Source organism: Mesoplodon densirostris, chromosome 10 (genome assembly GCF_025265405.1).
Source record: "Mesoplodon densirostris isolate mMesDen1 chromosome 10, mMesDen1 primary haplotype, whole genome shotgun sequence".
Taxonomy (NCBI): Eukaryota; Metazoa; Chordata; class Mammalia; order Artiodactyla; family Ziphiidae; genus Mesoplodon; species Mesoplodon densirostris.
In genome coordinates, this window is record NC_082670.1 from 751,076 (window position 1) to 770,768 (window position 19,693).

Here is a 19,693-nt window from a genome sequence, read left to right on the forward strand (position 1 = left end):
GTCAATCCAGGATGCACCACAGCCACTGAATGAATTTTGTAAGAATTTCTCTCTCTTTCACTATCTTTGCTTTTTTTTGTAATTTGTATTTATAATGGGATTTAGCTGATTTTCAATGCTGTGTTTGTGCCCCTTTACACCCACTATATTCACTTACCAAGAAATATCAATAAATACTTTTTAAGATTCTTACTATGCGGATATATTCTTCTGTGGTGAATAAGGTGTGTTGAGTCCAGTTCACTGAGCAATGAGTATGTCTTCTCTATTACATATTTGGTTGATTGAACGGTATCTGTGCTAATTTCAAACTGTTGTTTTATGCATCACCCCACCTCACCTTTCCCCTTAAGCAGCCATAAGCGTGTTTTCTAAATGTGTGACTCTGTTCTGTTTTGTAATTTAGTTCATGTAGCGATTTTTACATTCCGTCTATAACTGATATCTTATGATAAGTTTCTTTATCTGTGTGATGTATTTCTCTTAGAATCATCATACCTAAATCCACTCATTATGCTGCTACTAGCCTTAGGACATTGATTTCATGGCTGAGTGATATTCCATTGTACATAAGTACTACAACTTGTTTATCCATTTTTCTCTTTCATGAGATACTTAAGGTGTACCCGAGTCGAGGACTTTGTGAACACAGCAGCCCTAAAATTTGGGGTGCCTGTGTCCTGTCGATTTTTGGTTTTCTCAAGATATAAGCCCATGAGTGGAAGTGCCCTGTGCTCTGTAGCTCTGTTTTTTAGATGTTTTAGGAAACACCATACAATTTTCGAGAGTGGCCGTTGGCAATTTATATCATGCCCATCAGCGAAAAAAAGCTCCCTTTTCTCCTTGACTTGCCCTGCATTTCTGGTTTTTACACTTTTTCAGCATGGCCCTTTTGACCAATGCCTAGTGAGACTTCTTTGCAGTGTTGATTTGCATTGCTCGCTTCTTTGGTTGGCCAAAAAGGGCGAATGCGTTTTTTCCTGAATATATTCAGGTGCTCACCAGGGCATGTAGCAGGTGTGGGTGAGTGTCACGTAGCGCACACCCAGCGCATAGAAGGTACGCAAGATGGAGAGGCTACTGTCTAGTGAGTGCCCGCCCTCCACACCAGTAAGGCAAGCCAACTTCCGGGTATTGTTGAGAGCTGGGGGCACATAGGTCAGATGATCATTTTCAGAGGCAGGGGTAGCTTACTGAAGTCCCTAACACCCACTACCACCAGTCTGTTTACCTTTTTTTTTGGCCGTGCCACGCAGCATGAGGGCTCTTAGTTCCCCCACCGGGAATCAAACCCGACCCCCCTGCAGTGGAAGCGTGGAGTCTTAACCTCTAGACTACCAGGGAAGTCCCCCGTCTACCTTTAACTGAGGTCACAAGCTCCAGCTCAGAATAGGAGGCACACATGAGGCGGATGAGGTCAATTTGTTCCAGGATGAGGTGCACAGCATCCCGTTCGTGGGTCTGGCATGGGACGTAGGCTGACCAGAACTGAGGGAAGGCCAGGGCTTAGTTTGGGCTTTGGAACTCCTTGGGCTTCTCATAGCCTCCTCAGCTGGCACAGCACTTACTGTGCCCAGAAGTCACATGTAATGCGTTGCTTTTTCTGTGGTACTTGGAAGCCCGTCAGGTGGGCTCACTGTGACCCCTGTAGCCCCCAGCATCCATGGCATGGCACTTTCTAGGTCACTATGGTAACTTCGTTCCAATGTGACTAACCTGTGGCCTCTGTGGCCCCCAAACTGCCCCACATTCCCCAGCAGCCATGGTGGCACCTTGTGTGTCCCTTTGGTACCTGGCCACCCACGAGACCATCTTTCAGCCTGTCCAAGCTGGTCTAGCCATGGCTGAAATTGCGCAGATTACCATGGTATAGCCCATTGTGGTAAAACTGCCTCAGGACCAGGGGCATGTTGTTGTGGCTGGAGGGAGGTCAAGGCAAATGGGTGGGCTCCTTAGGTCTTGGGATCGGGCAGGACACATTGCCTGGCCTGGGCCAGCCTGGGGGTCCCCCACCTCACACTGTCACACAGACTATACTAGGAGCAGCTGAGGCCTGGGCTGAGGGTTTCCCACCAGGGAGGGGATGACAGAGAAGGGGAAGGGCATCCATAGATGATGGAGAGGACATCCAGGGGTGGTGTGAGGGAGCCTCCCCAATAGCGCTACATGCTCTGGACCTCCTCCTCTGCCCAGGGCCAGGCTAGGCCCCCACCGGCCCCCAGCAGCCCGCACACACTGCAGCCACCCTTCCACAAGCGGGAAGTCCCGCATCAGGGCCCGCGTGCGCTCCCGCGGACTTGGGGTGCTGGAGGTGCCCAGCGTGGTCTGCACGAGGGTTACCGGTCACAGCAGCAGACCCAGCAGGAGCAGCAGGCACAGCAGAGGCCGCTGGCTGCGTGCACGGGGACCTTCGAGGCCCCCGGGCCGCAAGCTGCGCAGGGCAAGGCAGGCGGGCAGAGGCGGGTCTGAGAGGGGCGGGCGATGGGGTTCTGCCCGTCGACACAGGCCACCCAGCGGTGCGGCCTCGCGAGGGGGGCGGGGTGAGGGAGGGGATACAGAGTCACAGGACCCTGCGACCCGTGTGCGGAGAGCCGCGATCCGGATCCGGGAAGCCCGGCAGCCACAGGGCGGCACTGCCCTCCCGCCCCCTGCTCAGAGGCAGCTCCCGCGGGCTAAGCTGGCCTCTGCTGAGAGCCCACTCGCCTCCCATCGCGGGTTCCCTCCGCCCCCGCCCCTCTTCCCACACCCACTGCTCCGAGGGGGCGCCCTAGGGTGCTCTCCCCCGCCTCTAACCTTCCTGTCCAAAATGGGGTGCTTCTCTCAGAGGGCCACCTGCAGCCCGTGGCCTCCCGGGAGCACACCTCGTCCCCATCTGCCTGCAGCCGGCCCCGCCCACCCCGAGGGCTGCGTGCGAGGGTCTCTGTGGCCACAAGTGCTCTGGGCTCCCGGTTTCCCGGTACTGGGCCATGGGGGCTGGTGTGGGGGAAGAGATAATTTCTGGAAATGGGGGGGTAACCTTGTGAGCTCTGGATTCAGGAGGGAGCCCTCTGCCCCCGACCTTCTCTCTCCTCCTACTTGACTCCCCAACCTCCATGACCATTCTCTGGGGACTTGAACCAGCGCCCGGGAACTATCAGGAACCTCCCCCACTTCTGTCAGCCAGCCTCAGGAGAGCGCACTCAGGAGCTGCTACACCTCCCCAGGGCCTGAATAGAGGGACTTTTGGGATGTGAACTGAACAACCTTCTGGGGAGAGTCAACACCCTTTTACTCAACAGAGCAGGAACTCAGTCAGTAGGCTATTTGTGTGGAAGGAAATGAAGTCGCTTCCATGGCAGAAGAGCCCCCGCCGCAGCAACCTTCGTCCCAGAGCTGCTGGCTGACCTTCTGGCCAGGATCCCTCCTACCTCAGCGTGGAAGGCCCGGCCTCGTGGAGAAGTGTAGGTTCTGAAGAAAGACCTGGCACCTGGGCTCTGCTGCTACACTTGCCTTATCTCGTGGCCCTTGTGGCTCTAGCTTTCCCAGAAACCTCAAGGGCTAAGTGCCTGTGCTTGCTCAGAGGCCGCACGCCATTCCCCATTTCCAGCCTCAGGCCCTCCCGCTAGCTGCCTCCTCTAGGGACCCCCTCCCCCCCAACACACACACACGCACACTGGGGATGTGCCTTCTCACAGCAGCTCAACCACTGAGATGATTTAGGGACTGTGCCCAAACTCCTGCATCCCCAGCCTCTCAAGTTTTTGCTCTGATCCCTGGCACCCCCTGGAGCTGTTCCACCTTTGGAACCTTCCCCAGGTGGCAGGAGTGCCTAGCACAGGGCTAGTGACCTAAGTCTGAGCACTGGCGACCCTACAAATCTGTTACAGAAGAACATTTTATTGAGCAGTAAGGGACGCCACTGGGGACGGAAAGGGCTGGCAATAAAGGAGCATGTGAACCTCGGGGCGGGGTGCGTGCTGCTTGACTCTCCATCCTGTTCTTGCTTCAGGGAGCAGGGCTTCCTCGGCCTCTCTGTCCTGCCTCCTGAGACCCCAGGCAGGAGGCTCTTTGGGAAGCCACAGATTGCTGCTTTCAGTTTCAAAAAGCCCAGCTCCCCACTGGTTTGTGGTGGTGGCCGCTGACAATGGCTCAGGGCAGGAGCCCATGTGGTAGACTGCTAAGGCTTCTCTGCACCCTGTCTCTGCTCCTGCATCCTCCTCGGCTCGCAGAGGGCAGACTTCACTTTCTCCAGCTCACAAAGGGGCCCGTGAGGATTGAGCAGAGGAATGTCAGGTTTTCTTCCAGGCCAGCTTCCGCCCTGGGATGTTCAGGGCAGACTTTCATTTCAAACCTCACTTTCTGAGGCTCCTGGCTTATGGCCATTTAGTGTGCAGGGAGGCTCCTGGCTGAGGAAGGCTCAGACAGAACGACGCAGGTTCTAATCTGTGGTAGTGGGCAGTGGGGGGGCGGGAGGGGTCACTGCAGGAAGAGGCATTCGCTGTCTTAGGCAGTTAAACCATTGCCCTGTCTTCAGAATGGTTCAGCCAGCAAGATTCTGTGGAGTCCGCCTCCTGGCACCATGCTACAGTCGCCGGATTTTGGGTCTGGAGCAACCGAGATCTTCGTCCGACTCTTCTGGAGTGTGCTTTCTCTCGGGAGCACATCTGGGGACTGGCTTCTCGGCTTCCGCCTTTGCTGGCATGGCCAAAGGAGCATCCCCGTAGGCCGGGTAGCCACCAACCAGGCAGTATGTCTCCCCATGCCGGCCCAACTGCGTTTCTCCACACCCTCGGTTGAGGACATGGTAGTGACCAGGTTTAGGAGGAGAAATGGGAGCCACAGCTGCTGCAAAGAAAATCAGAACTGATCAGTCACTTCTGCTGTACACAGTCTCCTGCCAGAATTTCCCTCTCATGTCTCTCCCAGTTTCTGGCTGAAGACCTTTAATCTACTTGACATCCAAAACACAGACTTGGCCCATCACCTCTCTGAGTCCCTAGAGAAGGGACACTGGCTGCAAAAGCAATTCCTAGAGCCTACGGCTGCATCAGGTGAGGTAGTCTCTTCACCGTTGCCAGGGAAAACAGTAGAACCCGAAAGAAATTGCAATCATGATCCTCTCCATCTCTCCCTTCCACAACAGAGAAAACATTTCTTGCAGTGTGTCACTTCTGAGGCTTTAATGGAAACGTCTTTCAAGTTTTGGAAAAAGATAATCTAATATAAATTGGTTAAGGACCCCTCCCCCTTTGGCAACCCCTCTTGGGCCCCATTTATAATGCCTGTTACAACCACACTGAACTCTAGCCCTCTGATACTTTTATCTAGATTAGAACAAGGCCAAATACTGAGGCAGAGTGATCAGGAGACTCAGAACCGGGTTCTGGGTACCAAGTGTAGGCTCACATCCACCCAGCCTCCTGGGACACCATCTGCTCAGCCCTCCAGTCTCACTAGCACTTCATCACCCCCCTTGGTTCTTCCGGTCTTCCCATGAATAAGGCACCACCCTCTCCCCTAGTACTCAGCAGCTCAGTATGGGATGTGTCTGAGGGGACCGATATAGATGTGTACATGACAGCACAGAGGTGCCTGGGTTTGAAGGTGCGGTTCAAGAGTGGCCCTCTTCCTCAAACTGCTCCGTTTACTGTCTGCCAAGAAAAATGCACTTGCCTTTTGCTAAGAGGCCAATCAGGAAAGGGTCTGAATGGAAGCATCCTGTAGCCCAAAGCAGAAGGCAACATTTATAAAGATCAGAAGCTTCCTGAACACTAGTTCAGGGATGACCTTTCACTTGTCCTCAGCAGTGAGCACTGTGGGACCCTGAAGGTGTCCCAGGTCACTGGTATTACTTACAGCTGGGAAAGTGCTGAGGTTTACGTAGTGGGCAAGCCCCACAGGAACATGTGGCAGCCAGGTGAGATTGTGTGTACACCATGCCTCTTCTACAGGTGCTCGGTCTCGGTGTACCTGCTGCACTGCCCAGCCAGGGAACAGAGCACAGGTTTGAGTAAATATAGACGATCCGGTCAGACATTCTCTCTCAGACAACCAAAGAGATTGGTATCTGGTGGAGAACTGGTAGGGCAGTTTCTCTGAGGGCAGCACGTTTCCATAGTTATGCTGCCATGGAAACTGTGAGAAGGCCTGTGAGGTCATCACTACCCAGTGAGGTCATAATAAGGAACCTGTGACTTGCGGGTCAGGCTTCAGGAGGAGGGGCAGTTTTGTGGAGGAGAGCAGGGTGGAGGCAGAGGTACTCTGCCTGGTCCCTCACCCCTGGGCTTCCCCACCCATGCCCTAGTCTAGCAGACACCCCACGTGGGGCGTGCAGGTGGGCTGGTACAGCCCCAGGGGCCCCAGGAGGGCAAGAGAGACCCACATTCTGAAATTGGCTTGAGAGGCAAGATTAACGTTAAGAGACAGCTAGGTTGTATGGCACTGACCCTAAGAGGCAGAGAATTGTGTGGACTGGGGAATCAGGGAAGGCTCCTTGGCAGTGGGCCTGAAGGACAAGTGAGATTTGGACCCATGGGGAAGAGAGGGAAGACATTCCAGTTTGGAAGAATACAAGCAAAGACACACTCTTCTCGACCTTGTCCTGCCCCAAATATAAATTCATAGAACCCTCACATTTTTACACCTGAGGGCTTAGAAAAACCAAGATGTTAAGGAGCCTACCCAGTGTTACACAGCTAGTGGAGAGGGGTTCTGCTCAATGGTTACGTTCATGTCGGGGCTCCGGATTTACAGCTGATAGGAATGTGAGGACAAGCTCAGGCCGTTTCAAACATTTCCAAGTGATACTGAGAGAGATGTTAAAGGTGCAAAATGAGGGTGCTGAATGACCTCACAAAGTGGGAATGGTGGGCCCATTTTAATATGAAATTCAAAACAAATTCATGACAAAAGGACATAATACAAAATGACAACATAATCATTACACTCCCCTCTCCCCTAGAAGTAAAAATCATTATAATCCTCTCTCTCTCCACCATGAAAGGATGAGATAAAGGCTCAGCAGCAGCCCCCGTGAAAATCATGGTCAACACTGTGAAGAGGGGTTAGTAAGACAACTTGGTCCGACTCAGAGAAGGAAAGAGACAACTCTGCCCTTAGCCTGATCAGGCCCACAGGAAGGAACCACATTTGGGGCAGCTTTTGATAGTGTGGCAATGAGAGAGAACCTTCTTTAGGAGGGGACTCCCTGTTGCCAACCTTGAAAAAGCAAAGATGGGACCTTCGTTTACTGGGGCTGTTGCAGAGGGGATGTGCCCAGGAGGTAGAGACTGCTTGGACTACCCTTTTAGAGGTTGGGCCACCCTGGTTGAGAACCACAGCACCTTCTATCCCTAAACTGCTTGAATCAGTGGGTGCCCGTTAGGACAGACGAAGTCAGGCCTCATTGGAGCAGACTGCCTTTGGGAGTGGTAGAAGGTAAAATGTGAAGGGGAATGCTCTGGCGGAGGTTTGTCACGGCAGGTGGGCCAGCATGAGACCATTCAGAATCTCCAAGGCTCCAGAGATTACTTTGCTGGGAGCATCCCTCTGATGTGGTGTGGGGACTCCTACCTTAACAGGACCTGGCTGGGCATCTGGGGGAGGCAGAATAAACGGTTTATTAACTTAAGAGAGCGAGAGAATCACCTGGGGGGTTCCACCAAACCACTTAAAAAGCCTTGTACCTGGATTCTTGAGCCAACCCTCAGAAAACTTATCTAGATCTGGAGTAGGGCTCAGGAAGCTGCACTTTTCATAAGCTTCCTGGGCAGTCCCACCACAGTGGTCCATGGATAGAGAGACCAAATTATTGTGTATTCTCGGTTGCTTTTGGGAGTCAAAGTGGTCAATATAAAAAACTGCAGCAGGCATATGTATAAACAGGGAATATTCAAGGCAAGCAGAGGTGTATAGTTATTCTATGCATGAATCAGATTTGAGAAAAGCTAGCCTGGTGGTTAAAGAACACAACCCTGAGGACAGACAAACCAGATTCTTTCCTACTGACTTGTGTGATTTTGACCAAGTTCTTTTATCCTTCTGACTGTTTCTTCATATGGAAAAGAGCTATGACTGTACATTTAGCACAATATTCTCTTTCGGCAAAGGTTGCTCTGGGTCCATTTGTGTTCTCTGCAACTTAACCCTTTCCAGTGCACAAGCATTTTTAAGTTGTTTGGTGAAGTATTACATTTGACTTTCAACAGTTGATTACTTTGGGCAAAGCTTATATAATGCTGCAGAGACTAGAACCTATGCAGAGATAGTGAGAGGATGTTATAAGCTTATTCTGCTGGTTTATAAAAAAGTTTAACCTTTTTTTCTCTTCCTCCACCTGCCACCAAGAGATGAGAAAGAAGGCAGAGCCTGGAAATGCACACCAAGCAATATTTCTGTGTCAGTTTGCCTTTTATTCCTCTGCCAGTACTTCCCAGAGAGATTTCACCAAAAGTGCCTAAGCTTGCCATGGCCATTGTTGTGAAGAAAATTTCTCTTTATTGCTAGTCACATCCCCTTTTCCTTCTCCTGGAGGCTTAATGGATGTTTGGGGGCAGGAAACGAAATTTAAACTAAAACATCAATTGAAAGAGCCTTCGTCCTAAGTGTGGTAGTTTGGAGTGTGAATCTTCTCAGGGTCTACTGAATTCTGCCCCAGTGGACACTGTTATTAAGGGGCACCCATAGAAACATCGCTTATTGTTAGAAACCATGACATAATACAGAGCCAAGATCGATATTATTCTTCACGTGAAAGACTACAGAGATCCAAGCTCAGTAGTTCACCCTCAAGTGTTGGCCAGCAACTTACCTTTTGAAGCCAGACAGCAGCCCGGGTCTTCAGAAGGTGACTAGGCAGCCCAGAGCACCCTACTGACAAGTGTGCTCACCCATCCAGCACAGAGGGAAAGGTCCCTGTTATGGCATCATATATAAGCCTGCTGCAATAAGGTTTGCTGGTGCAAAGGCTCTGTTCACTGAGGACCCCAGTCCTGGAAGGCTTCTCCTCTGGCGAGCTGCCAGTTCAATCTTCTGAGCCAGGCTCACGTCCCAGGGATGGGTCACAAAGCTGATGACAGTAACTGGCACCTCGATCCCCACCCGGCCCACCCTCCCTGCTCTGTGGATGTAGTCTTGCAGGGTGAGAGGGAAATCATAATTGATGACTAGCTCCACCTGGGTGCTGTCCAGGCCCTGAGAGGCGATGTCTGTGCAGAGAAGAATGTCTCGGGAGCCCTTCTGGAAGGACTGGAAGATGCCTGCTCTCATTGAGGCTGGCATTTGTCCCTGCAGTCTTAAGTGTTGGATTTTGTGGTCATCCAGAATATATACCCCAGCCAGTTCACAGTGCTGTAGCAATTACAGAACACCAGAACAGTTCCTGCGGCGCCAGTCCTATATGCTCTGTCATGCTGCCTAAGGATCTGTACCAACCCAGTCACCTTCTCTGTTCCCTTCGGGGTCATGAATGTCTGTCTGACATGAGGCATGATGCAGTGGAGCTTGTCACTGGTAACGGGGGTTAGAGAGTCTAAGCTGGCAACTTTACTCAGCAGCTGGCCTCCACCTTCGGGAAATGTGGCACCCACCAGCACTGAGCTTTGGGATTGAAGGGGTCTTTTAAGTCAGCTGGGTCTTCTGCTATATGGCTCCCCTCCAAGATGTAATCCACCAGTTCCAGGAAGATTTCATCCAAAAGCATGTCTGCATCATCCAACACCAAGAAGGAGAGCTGCTCCAGGCTGATCAGTTGAGTTTTCAGGGCCTTCCACAGAGCCCCCGGAGTGGCCACCAGAATATCTGCTGGAGGTTGTTTGGACAGTTGCAGCCTGATCCTCCTCATGCCATGGCCTCCCCCTAACTCCAGCACCTGGAAGTCCAAGGAGCTGCCCAAGGCCTGGGCCACGGCACACACCAGTTCGGCTAATTCTCGAGAAGGCACGAGAACCAGGCCTCGAGGAGCAGGGATACGACAGGGGTCCAGGCTTGGCTGGCCCAACAGCCGTTGAAGGAGAGGTAGCATGTAGCTGAGAGTTTTGCCACTGCCGGTTTCTGCGGCGAAGAGAATGTGGCGGCCGCGAAGAAGTGGGGGAATGGTACTCAACTGCACGTTTGTGGGCCGAACAACTTCGGGAGCAGCCTCCTGTAGCGCGCTCAGAACGGGGAGCTCCAGACACACTTCAGTGCAGCTGCCCTTGGGCGAAAGGTTCCGCAGCGCTGGAGCCTCATGTTGCACGCACTCGATGGAGAAATGGTCCGCGTGGGTGCACCGCTTCCTCCAGCCCCACGAAGAGAGTGGCGCGGGTTCCAAGAGCCTAGCGTGAGGTGAGCCGGCTGGTTCAAGTCGGGTCGCCGCACTGACATCAGCGTCAGCCCAGGACGCGCCAGCATCGGCCGCGGGGGGGCTACGCTGGCCGCTATGCCGCTCTTCCTGCCGCCGCTGTAGAGCCCGCGGGATGCGCACCACGGGCAGCGGCTCGTTGGGACCGCGGACCGTCAGGTCCCGGCAAGGCGCCAGAAGAAACCGAGCCGCGAGCGACAACAGCCGCAGCCGCCGTGCGAGAGCCATACACCCCTTGTTGCGGGAGAGGCGCACGACAGTGACGTCACAGGCGCGCCAAGGCCTCGCGGACGGTGGCCGGCGCGGCTCAGTAAGGCCCGCGGACTCGGCGAACTGTGTGGAAGGAGCGGGATGTGTAGAGCTCAGCAGCGGCGAGGTGTGTAGGTCCGAACCGGGGATGGTGACTCCAGACCCCCGCCAGCCTTGGGGAAGGGTGCGCGGCGGAGGCAGGACCGGGGTCCGGCGATGCGCGGCGATGGGGCCCTGGCATTACGAACCAGGAGGGCGGAGGGCTTCTGGCGATCCGATGTCCGATCCCTGCCGTGCTCTTTTGTCGCCCTCACAGCTCCTGTCATGGCTTGGCCAGTTCGGGTCTCCCCCTGTGACTTATGATGAGGGTGCGGCGATGTTTTCCCAGATGTGGTCCCCGTGTAAGGTCTTTGAATACAAGTATTTATTGAGAGTCTGAGTGAATGGGTCAGGCCTGGGGGCCGAGACCAGGAGTCCGGAGTCGTAGGTCCAGGCTCACCCTTCCCTTAGAGCTCCCCAGAGAGCTGAGGGCCCCGAGGGCAAGCTGATGGCTTTCAGCGTATCTTCTCTTCAGTCAAGAGAACTCATCTCTTGGTACTTTTCACCTTTCTTTTCAGCTGAGGTTCATTCTCCCCTCCCTTGTCACCCTTTCCAAATTCTCATCCTGAACCCACTGCTTTCTTGGGTAGTTCACCTCCAATGGCTTTCCAGTCAGATACCTCAATTCCGTAAACGGCAGAGAGGAGGGTCCTGCTACAGGTTTGTGTCTTGTCTCACAAAGCCACGGTCAGGCAGAATATTTTACTTTAGTTCAGTTGTTCAGGTTGCCGAAAAGCCTTAGACAACAGGTACTTCCTGAACGGATACCGAAAGTGGGTGTCCGATCACTTCTGTAATTTCCAGTGTCTTGGGTAGGAGATAAGGTAAACGTGGATTAATCACCTGGGAGGTTCTTAACATCTGGCGAAAGAGTTTTACTTTCATCAGACACCGTTATAGAGATAAATACTATCAAATTTCAAATAGCATTTTGATACACGATAGACGTTCTGGAGAGTTGAATGCTAAGCCAGCAGAGGAGAGGGTTTTGAGTCCTCATGGGTGAACAGAGTCATTGGAAAGAGCAGTGGCTCTTGAGTGAGGGTGATTTTGCCATCACCCGTCCTCCAGAACGTTTGACAATGGCTGGAGACAGTTTTCTTTGTCACATCCGGGGTGTGGGGGGGGGGCGGCGGTGCTGCAGACATCTAGTGGGTAGTGGCCAGGATGCTACTACATATCGTACAAGGCATAGGACAGCCCTCCCCACCACCCCAAAAGAATTATCTGGCCCAAAATGCCAATAGTGTGCTATGGAGAAACCTTGGATAGAGGCTGAGGACTGAAGAGAGGCTGAGGTTCTCACATGTACTCTCCCATCAGGTTGTCAGTCACATTTGCCAGACCCTTGTGTGGCCCTGCCCCTTTCCTAGAATCTGTAGCAGGCACACTGATGCCATTGCTTGTCATGGCCTTGGGATGAGAAAACCTTGGGGGCTCCTCAAAGTCATAAACACAGGAAGGAAGGAGTGATTTAGGAGGGTGACGTGGGAGAAGAGAGCTTTAGGAAGAACAAAATTGTCCTCCTGTGTTTGGGAAATGTGCCAGATGGAAAAGAGATGAGGTGTGCCATGGGGTGTACCATTGCAGAAGGCAGACTGGGACTGATGCGTGACAGGGAGTCAGATTCTGAACTTGATGTAGACTGCTGTAGCAACTAGAAGTGCCTAGACCTGTCTAGACAGTGCTGGGTTTTCTGTCACTGCAAAGTTCATGTATAGGCTGATGACCAGTGACTGGTGATATGCAAGAGGGGATTTCATATAAAGGATGCTCTAAGATATTGTGATTCTACACCACTTTTACGATTCTTTCCCAGAACTCGGAGCTCCTCGTTCGTTGGCTGAAGAGCTCCTTGGATGTCTGCTCTGACAAGTTTCATCCATTTACATGTGCCACTCATTTTTCAGGTACAAAACAAAGAATCGCTTTGCACAAAGCCAGAAGGGATACACTGAAAGAATGATCAGAAAAGAATAATACATAGGTAAGCATTTACATTGACTTTCTCCACATATTTGAGACAGGGTAGGGTAGCTGGTTAGTGGCTGCTTTCTCGTGCTCGAGCCCTTACAAAGTGAATCTCCTCAGCATGTCATAGAGATTGGAGCCTGTCTGAGCCTGTGTGTCTCTGCCCGTGGCCCCTAGTTTCTTCGTGTCATTGCTTTAGATACTGTGTAAGGCCCTTCTCTTTTCCTCCGATCACAGCAGACACTGAGTAACCTCTAGTTCTGACTGAGATGCATATTTCGCATTATAGTACTTTGAAATGAGAAAGGTTTACCTATCGTGGGAACAAATGTAGGCTCCTGGGAGTGTTCGTGTCACATGGTAATGTTTTTCCCAGGGCTGCCATGGTAACTGACGTTGCCTGGTTACTCCCTAAGTTTTGAAAAGAATGTCTCCTTGGATCTCAGGTGATAGTGGTACATTCCTTCCTTCATTTATTCATTCAGTATATATTTTCTGAGCACCATGTATGTCCCAGGTACTTTTCATATGGACAGTGAGTGAAACAGACGAAATTCCTGCCCTAGTGAAGTGTATATTCTGATTAAAATGGGGTGAGGGCTGGCCATTGGTAGTTTTAAAAATCTCTCCAGATGATTCCAATGTACAGCTAGGTTTGAGAATCACAGTTATAAGTGAAGCACTTTGGGAATTGCAAAGGCATTGCAGAAATAAAAAGTGGCTGGCTATTCGTATTCCTTCGCTATTCCTGCATTCTCCTGCCTGCATCCGGACTGTTGTACAAGTGCCGATCATTTTCTTTTCAGCCCTTTTCGCTGTTTGCCTAGACCCTTTATCCCTCTTTCTAACCTAACACCCTACCTCCTTCTGGTCTTCCAACCTCCAGTCCATCATCTGTTTGGGATTTATCCTAAAGTTGGTGGGAAGCCATTGCAGGGTATAAACAGGGAAGTGGTGTTAGCAGAGATGCCTTTTTCAGACACCATACTGGCTATTGTAAGAGAATGGATAGGAGGGGGCGGGAGAAGACTTGGGGAGACTCATTAGGAGACTGGCTTTGTGCACAGTGGTGGCCTTGGAGGTGGAGTAAAGCAGGCACGTTAGAGTCATATTTGGAAGGTTAGTGATGGCTTGGAGGCGAATAGGAGTAAGCGATGAATTGGATGTGGGGAATGTGGGTTAATGGTGTGTAATTGGGTAAATGGAGGTGCTACTTACTGAAATGGGAAAAATTTTCTCCCCAGGTATTGGCCTGACAAACACCTTCTCACCCTTTAGACCTTGAATCAGAGATCCTTTCTTTTTTTATTTTATTTTATTTCATTTTTATTTGGGCTGTGGTGCCGGCTTTCAGGATCTTAGTTCCCCAACCAGGGATTGAACCCAGGCCCCCTGAACTGGAGGCACAGGGTCCTAACCAGAGGACCACCGGGGAATTCCCAGCAGAGATTTTTTTCTTTGTTTTTTTTTTTTTTTTAATATAAGCTTTAATTAATCAATTTTTGGTCGCGTTGGGTCTTCGTTGCCGCGCGTGGGCTTTCTGTCGTTGCGGCGAGGAGGGGCTACCCTTCGTCGTGGGGCACGGGCTTCTCACTGCAGGGGCTTCTCTTGTTGCGGAGCACGGGCTCTATGTGCGCGGGCTTCAGAAGTTGTGGCGCACGGGCTCAGTAGCGGTGGCTCGTGGGCTTAGTTGCTCCGAGGCATGCGGGATCTTCCTGGAGCAGGGAGCAAACCCGTGTCCCCTGCATTGGCAGGTGGATTCTTGTTTTTGTTTTTGTTTTGTTTTGTTTTAAACATATTTATTGGAGTATAATTGCTTTACAATGGTGTGTTAGTTTCTGCTGTATAACAAAGTGAATCAGCTCTATGCATACGTATATCCCCATATCCCCTCCCTCTCGAGTCTGCCTCCACCCTCCTGATCCCACCCCTCTAGGTGGTGGCAAGGCACTGAGCCGATCTCCCTTTGCGATGCCGCTGCTTCCCACTACCTAGCTGTTTTACATTTGGTATTGTATATATGTCAGTGCCACTCTATTACTTCATCGCCGCTTACCCTTCCCCCTCCCCGTGTCCTCAAGTCCATTCCCTACGTCTGCGTCTTTATTCCTGTCCTGCCGCTAGCTTCATCAGAACTATTTTATTTTTTTAGATTCCATACATATGTGTTAGCGTACGGTATTTGTTTTTCTTTCTGACTTACTTCACTCTGTATGACAGACTCTAGGTCTATCCACCTCAGTACAAGTAACTCAATTTCGTTTCTTTTTAAGGCTGAGTAATATTCCATTGTATATATGTGCCACACCTTCTTATCTATTCGTCTGTCGATGGACACTTGGGTTGCTTCCATGTCCTGGCTATTGTAAATAGTGCTGGCTGGCGGATTCTGAGCCGCTGCGCCACCAGGGAAGTCCACAGAGATTATTTTTTGAGGGAGGCCCTCCTCAACCCCCATCAGTCTCTTCGCTGCTGAGCTAGACTCCTACAGCCTTACGTAAGTGCTCCATCATAGCACCATGCACACTTTTATTTTCACACGTATCTGTAAGTTCCCTTTCTATAACCCTCTGTTCTATTGAACCTTACCCTCCTGCCTCGTCTTTCTGTCTCTAGTGCCTAGCAGTGCTTGGCATATTTTAGGGGCTCAGTAAGTGTCCGCTGAATAAATAATTGGAGACGGAGTACGAGGCTTAGGAAGGTTGATCAAGGCTTTGTCTTCTACACGTGGAGTAGGAGATGCCCTTAACACATCCGAGTGGGGATGTGTTTTGAGCAGTTGGTGTGAGGTTGGGATGCCTTTGGAGATGATCGTGGCCAGTAGTTTATACCATGGGAGTGAATAAATTTGTGGGGCAGGATGTGTGAAATTAGCAGGGAAGAGGGCCCACGACTGAGGAGCAACCTCAACATGTGAGGGCAGGAGGTGAAACCAGGAAAAGAGACTGCAAAGCAGGGGTAGAGAGAAAAACTGGGAGAGTGTGCGGTCGACGAACCCAGGGAGGAGAGAGATCAAGCAAGAGGGGAGGCTTCACCGTGCCATGTGCTGCTAGCAGAACACGATTGAGGACACGTCAGTGTCTCATAGATTGAGCCACTTCGAGGTAATTGGTGACTTGAATCAGAGCGGTTTTGGGAATGTGGCAGAGGGGGAGGGCATGCCGGAGTGGGCTGAGTAGTACAAAGGTAGTACCTCTGAGAAGAGCATCCTTGGCAAGCTTTGTGGTTTTTAGGAGGGACCGAGTTTGCTTAGAATAAATAAGTTAACAGTTATCTCTGGGCCACGGGATTTGGATTTTCTTCGTTTTACTCCTGTTGCTCTCCCTTCAAAATATTTTCAGAATGTGACCACTTCTTGCCACCTCCCCTACTATCTCTCCGTCCTGAGCCACCATCATCTCTGACATCGGTGGCAGAAGAGCCTTCTGATGATCTGCCAGTGTCTACCGTGGCCCCTACAGTCTGTTTTTCATACAGCAGTCGGCGTGATCATGGGGAATGTGATCAGTCATGCCACTCCTCTCCTTAAAATCCTTCACTGGCTCCTATCGTGAAGCGCTAACACAGCCCGCAGAGCGTCCGACAAGGCCATTCGGGATCCGACCACTGTGTCCTACCTGCTCACTGCTCTCCATCCATTGTGTATCTGACTTCCATTACCCTCTTCTCCTTTCTGTGCTGCAACCACAGTGGCCTCCTTCCTGTTCTTCTAACCCACCAGACAAGCTCCTGCCCCAGGGTCTTTGCACCGGCCCTTACCTCTCCTGTGCGCTCTTCCATTACATACGAACTTGGCTAACTCAGATCTCTGCTCAGATGTCACCTGCTCATTGAAGTTTATCTGGGCTCCTCTATTTAAAATTTTAACCTATGGGGATGAGGTGTGGGGGGGGAGGAATGGGTGAGGGTGGTCAGAGGATACAAACTTCCAGTTACAAGACAAATACGTTCTGGGATGTAATGTGCAGCATGGCAACTATGGTTAACAATACTGTATTGTATCTTTTTTCATTTTATTTATTTGTTTATTTCTGGCTGTGTTGGGTCTTCATTGCTGCACGTGGGCTTTCTCTAGTTGCGGTGAGTGGGGGCTCCTCTTCGTTGCGGTGCACCGGCTTCTCATTGTGGTGGCTTCTCTTGTTGGGGGCCACCGGCTCTAGGCGCGTGGGCTTCAGTAGTTGCAGCACGTGAGCTCAGTCGTTGTGGCAGCGGCCCAGGTCGCGCCAGCATCGGCCGCGGGGGGCCCCGCTGCCCACTCTGCCGCTCTTCCTGCCGCCGCTGTAGAGCCCGCAGGATGCGCACCACGGGCAGGGGCTCGATGGGACCGCAGACCGTCAGGTCGCGGCGAGGCGCCAGAAGCAACCGAGCCGCGAGCGACAACAGCCGCAGCCGCCGTACGAGAGCCATACACCCCTCGTTGCGGGAGAGGCGCACGACAGTGACGTCACAGGCGCGCCAAGGCCTCGCGGACGGTGGCCGGCGCGGCTCAGTAAGGCCCGCGGACTCGGCGAACTGTGTGGAAGGAGCGGGATGTGTAGAGCTCAGCAGCGGCGAGGTGTGTAGGTCCGAACCGGGGATGGTGACTCCAGACCCCCGCCAGCCTTGGGGAAGGGTGCGCGACGGAGGCAGGACCGGGGTCCGGCGATGCGCGGCGATGGGGCCCTGGCATTACGAACCAGGAGGGCGGAGGGCTTCTGGCGATCCGATGTCCAATCCCTGCCGTGCTCTTTTGTCGCCCTCACAGCTCCTGTCATGGCTTGGCCAGTTCGGGTCTCCCCCTGTGACTTATGATGAGGGTGCGGCGATGTTTTCCCAGATGTGGTCCCCGTGTAAGGTCTTTGAATACAAGTATTTATTGAGAGTCTGAGTGAATGGGTCAGGCCTGGGGGCCGAGACCAGGAGTCCGGAGTCGTAGGTCCAGGCTCACCCTTCCCTTAGAGCTCCCCAGAGAGCTGAGGGCCCCGAGGGCAAGCTGATGGCTTTCAGCGTATCTTCTCTTCAGTCAAGAGAACTCATCTCTTGGTACTTTTCCCCTTTCTTTTCAGCTGAGGTTCATTCTCCCCTCCCTTGTCACCCTTTCCAAATTCTCATCCTGAACCCACTGCTTTCTTGGGTAGTTCACCTCCAACGGCTTTCCAGTCAGATACCTCAATTCCGTAAACGGCAGAGAGGAGGGTCCTGCTACAGGTTTGTGTCTTGTCTCACAAAGCCACGGTCAGGCAGAATATTTTACTTTAGTTCAGTTGTTCAGGTTGCCGAAAAGCCTTAGACAACAGGTACTTCCTGAACGGATACCGAAAGTGGGTGTCCGATCACTTCTGTAATTTCCAGTGTCTTGGGTAGGAGATAAGGTAAACGTGGATTAATCACCTGGGAGGTTCTTAACATCTGGCGAAAGAGTTTTACTTTCATCAGACACCGTTATAGAGATAAATACTATCAAATTTCAAATAGCATTTTGATACACGATGGACGTTCTGGAGAGTTGAATGCTAAGCCAGCAGAGGAGAGGGTTTTGAGTCCTCATGGGTGAACAGAGTCATTGGAAAGAGCAGTGGCTCTTGAGTGAGGGTGATTTTGCCATCACCCGTCCTCCAGAACGTTTGACAATGGCTGGAGACAGTTTTCTTTGTCACATCCGGGGTGTGGGGGGGGGCGGCAGTGCTGCAGACATCTAGTGGGTAGTGGCCAGGATGCTACTACATATCGTACAAGGCATAGGACAGCCCTCCCCACCACCCCAAAAGAATTATCTGGCCCAAAATGCCAATAGTGTGCTATGGAGAAACCTTGGATAGAGGCTGAGGACTGAAGAGAGGCTGAGGTTCTCACATGTACTCTCCCTTCAGGTTGTCAGTCACATTTGCCAGACCCTTGTGTGGCCCTGCCCCTTTCCTAGAATCTGTAGCAGGCACACTGATGCCATTGCTTGTCATGGCCTTGGGATGAGAAAACCTTGGGGGCTCCTCAAAGTCATAAACACAGGAAGGAAGGAGTGATTTAGGAGGGTGATGTGGGAGAAGAGAGCTTTAGGAAGAACAAAATTGTCCTCCTGTGTTTGGGAAATGTGCCAGATGGAAAAGAGATGAGGTGTGCCATGGGGTGTACCATTGCAGAAGGCAGACTGGGACTGATGCGTGACAGGGAGTCAGATTCTGAACTTGATGTAGACTGCTGTAGCAACTAGAAGTGCCTAGACCTGTCTAGACAGTGCTGGGTTTTCTGTCACTGCAAAGTTCATGTATAGGCTGATGACCAGTGACTGGTGATATGCAAGAGGGGATTTCATATAAAGGATGCTCTAAGATATTGTGATTCTACACTACTTTTACGATTCTCTCCCAGAACTCGGAGCTCCTCGTTCGTTAGCTGAAGAGCTCCTTGGATGTCTGCTCTGACAAGTTTCATCCATTTACATGTGCCACTCATTTTTCAGGTACAAAACAAAGAATCGCTTTGCACAAAGCCAGAAGGGCTATGCTGAAAGAATGATCAGAAAAGAATAATACATAGGTATGCATTTGCATTGACTTTCTCCACATATTTGAGACAGGGTAGCTGGTTAGTGGCTGCTTTCTCGTGCTCGAGCCCTTACAAAGTGAATCTCCTCAGAATGTCATAGTGATAGGAGCCTGACTGAGCCTGTGTGTCTCTGCCCGTGGACCCTAGTTTCTTCTTGTCATTGCTTTAGGTTCTGTATAAGGCCCTTCTGTTTTCCTCCCACTCACAGCAGACAATGAGTAACCTCTAGTTGTGACTGAGATGCATATTTCACAGTATAGTACTTTAGAAATGAGAAAGGTTTACCTATTGTGGAAACAAATGTAGGCTCCTGGGAGTGTTAGTGTCACTTGGTAATGTTTTTCCCAGGGCTGCCATGGTAACTGACTTTGCCTGGTTACTCCCTACGTTTTCCATTCGACGCAGCAGGCCCACTGCTAGGCCTCTCACCTGAGAAGTCCTGAATCGGGAAGACACAGGCTGTATCAGTTGCACTGCGGCCTTATTCACAATAGCCAAGATGGTGAAGCAACCCAAATGTCCATCAACAGGTGA

At 51.5% G+C, this 19,693-nt stretch overlaps 1 long non-coding RNA gene and 2 pseudogenes across 1 annotated transcript; 1 reads left to right on the forward strand and 2 right to left on the reverse strand.

The window, feature by feature from the left end:
- Window positions 1-998: 998 nt before the first annotated feature.
- On the reverse strand, window positions 999-2,710 carry LOC132497273 (dipeptidase 2-like; annotated as a pseudogene).
- A 1,174-nt stretch (window positions 2,711-3,884) lies between these two features.
- On the reverse strand, window positions 3,885-10,661 carry LOC132498031 (probable ATP-dependent RNA helicase DDX28; annotated as a pseudogene).
- A 6,407-nt stretch (window positions 10,662-17,068) lies between these two features.
- LOC132498037 (uncharacterized) lies at window positions 17,069-19,682 on the forward strand. The gene is made up of 3 exons (XR_009533665.1): window positions 17,069-17,192; window positions 19,074-19,150; window positions 19,565-19,682. It is a non-coding gene; the product is annotated as an uncharacterized LOC132498037 (long non-coding RNA).
- The last annotated feature ends 11 nt before the right edge of the window (window positions 19,683-19,693 follow it).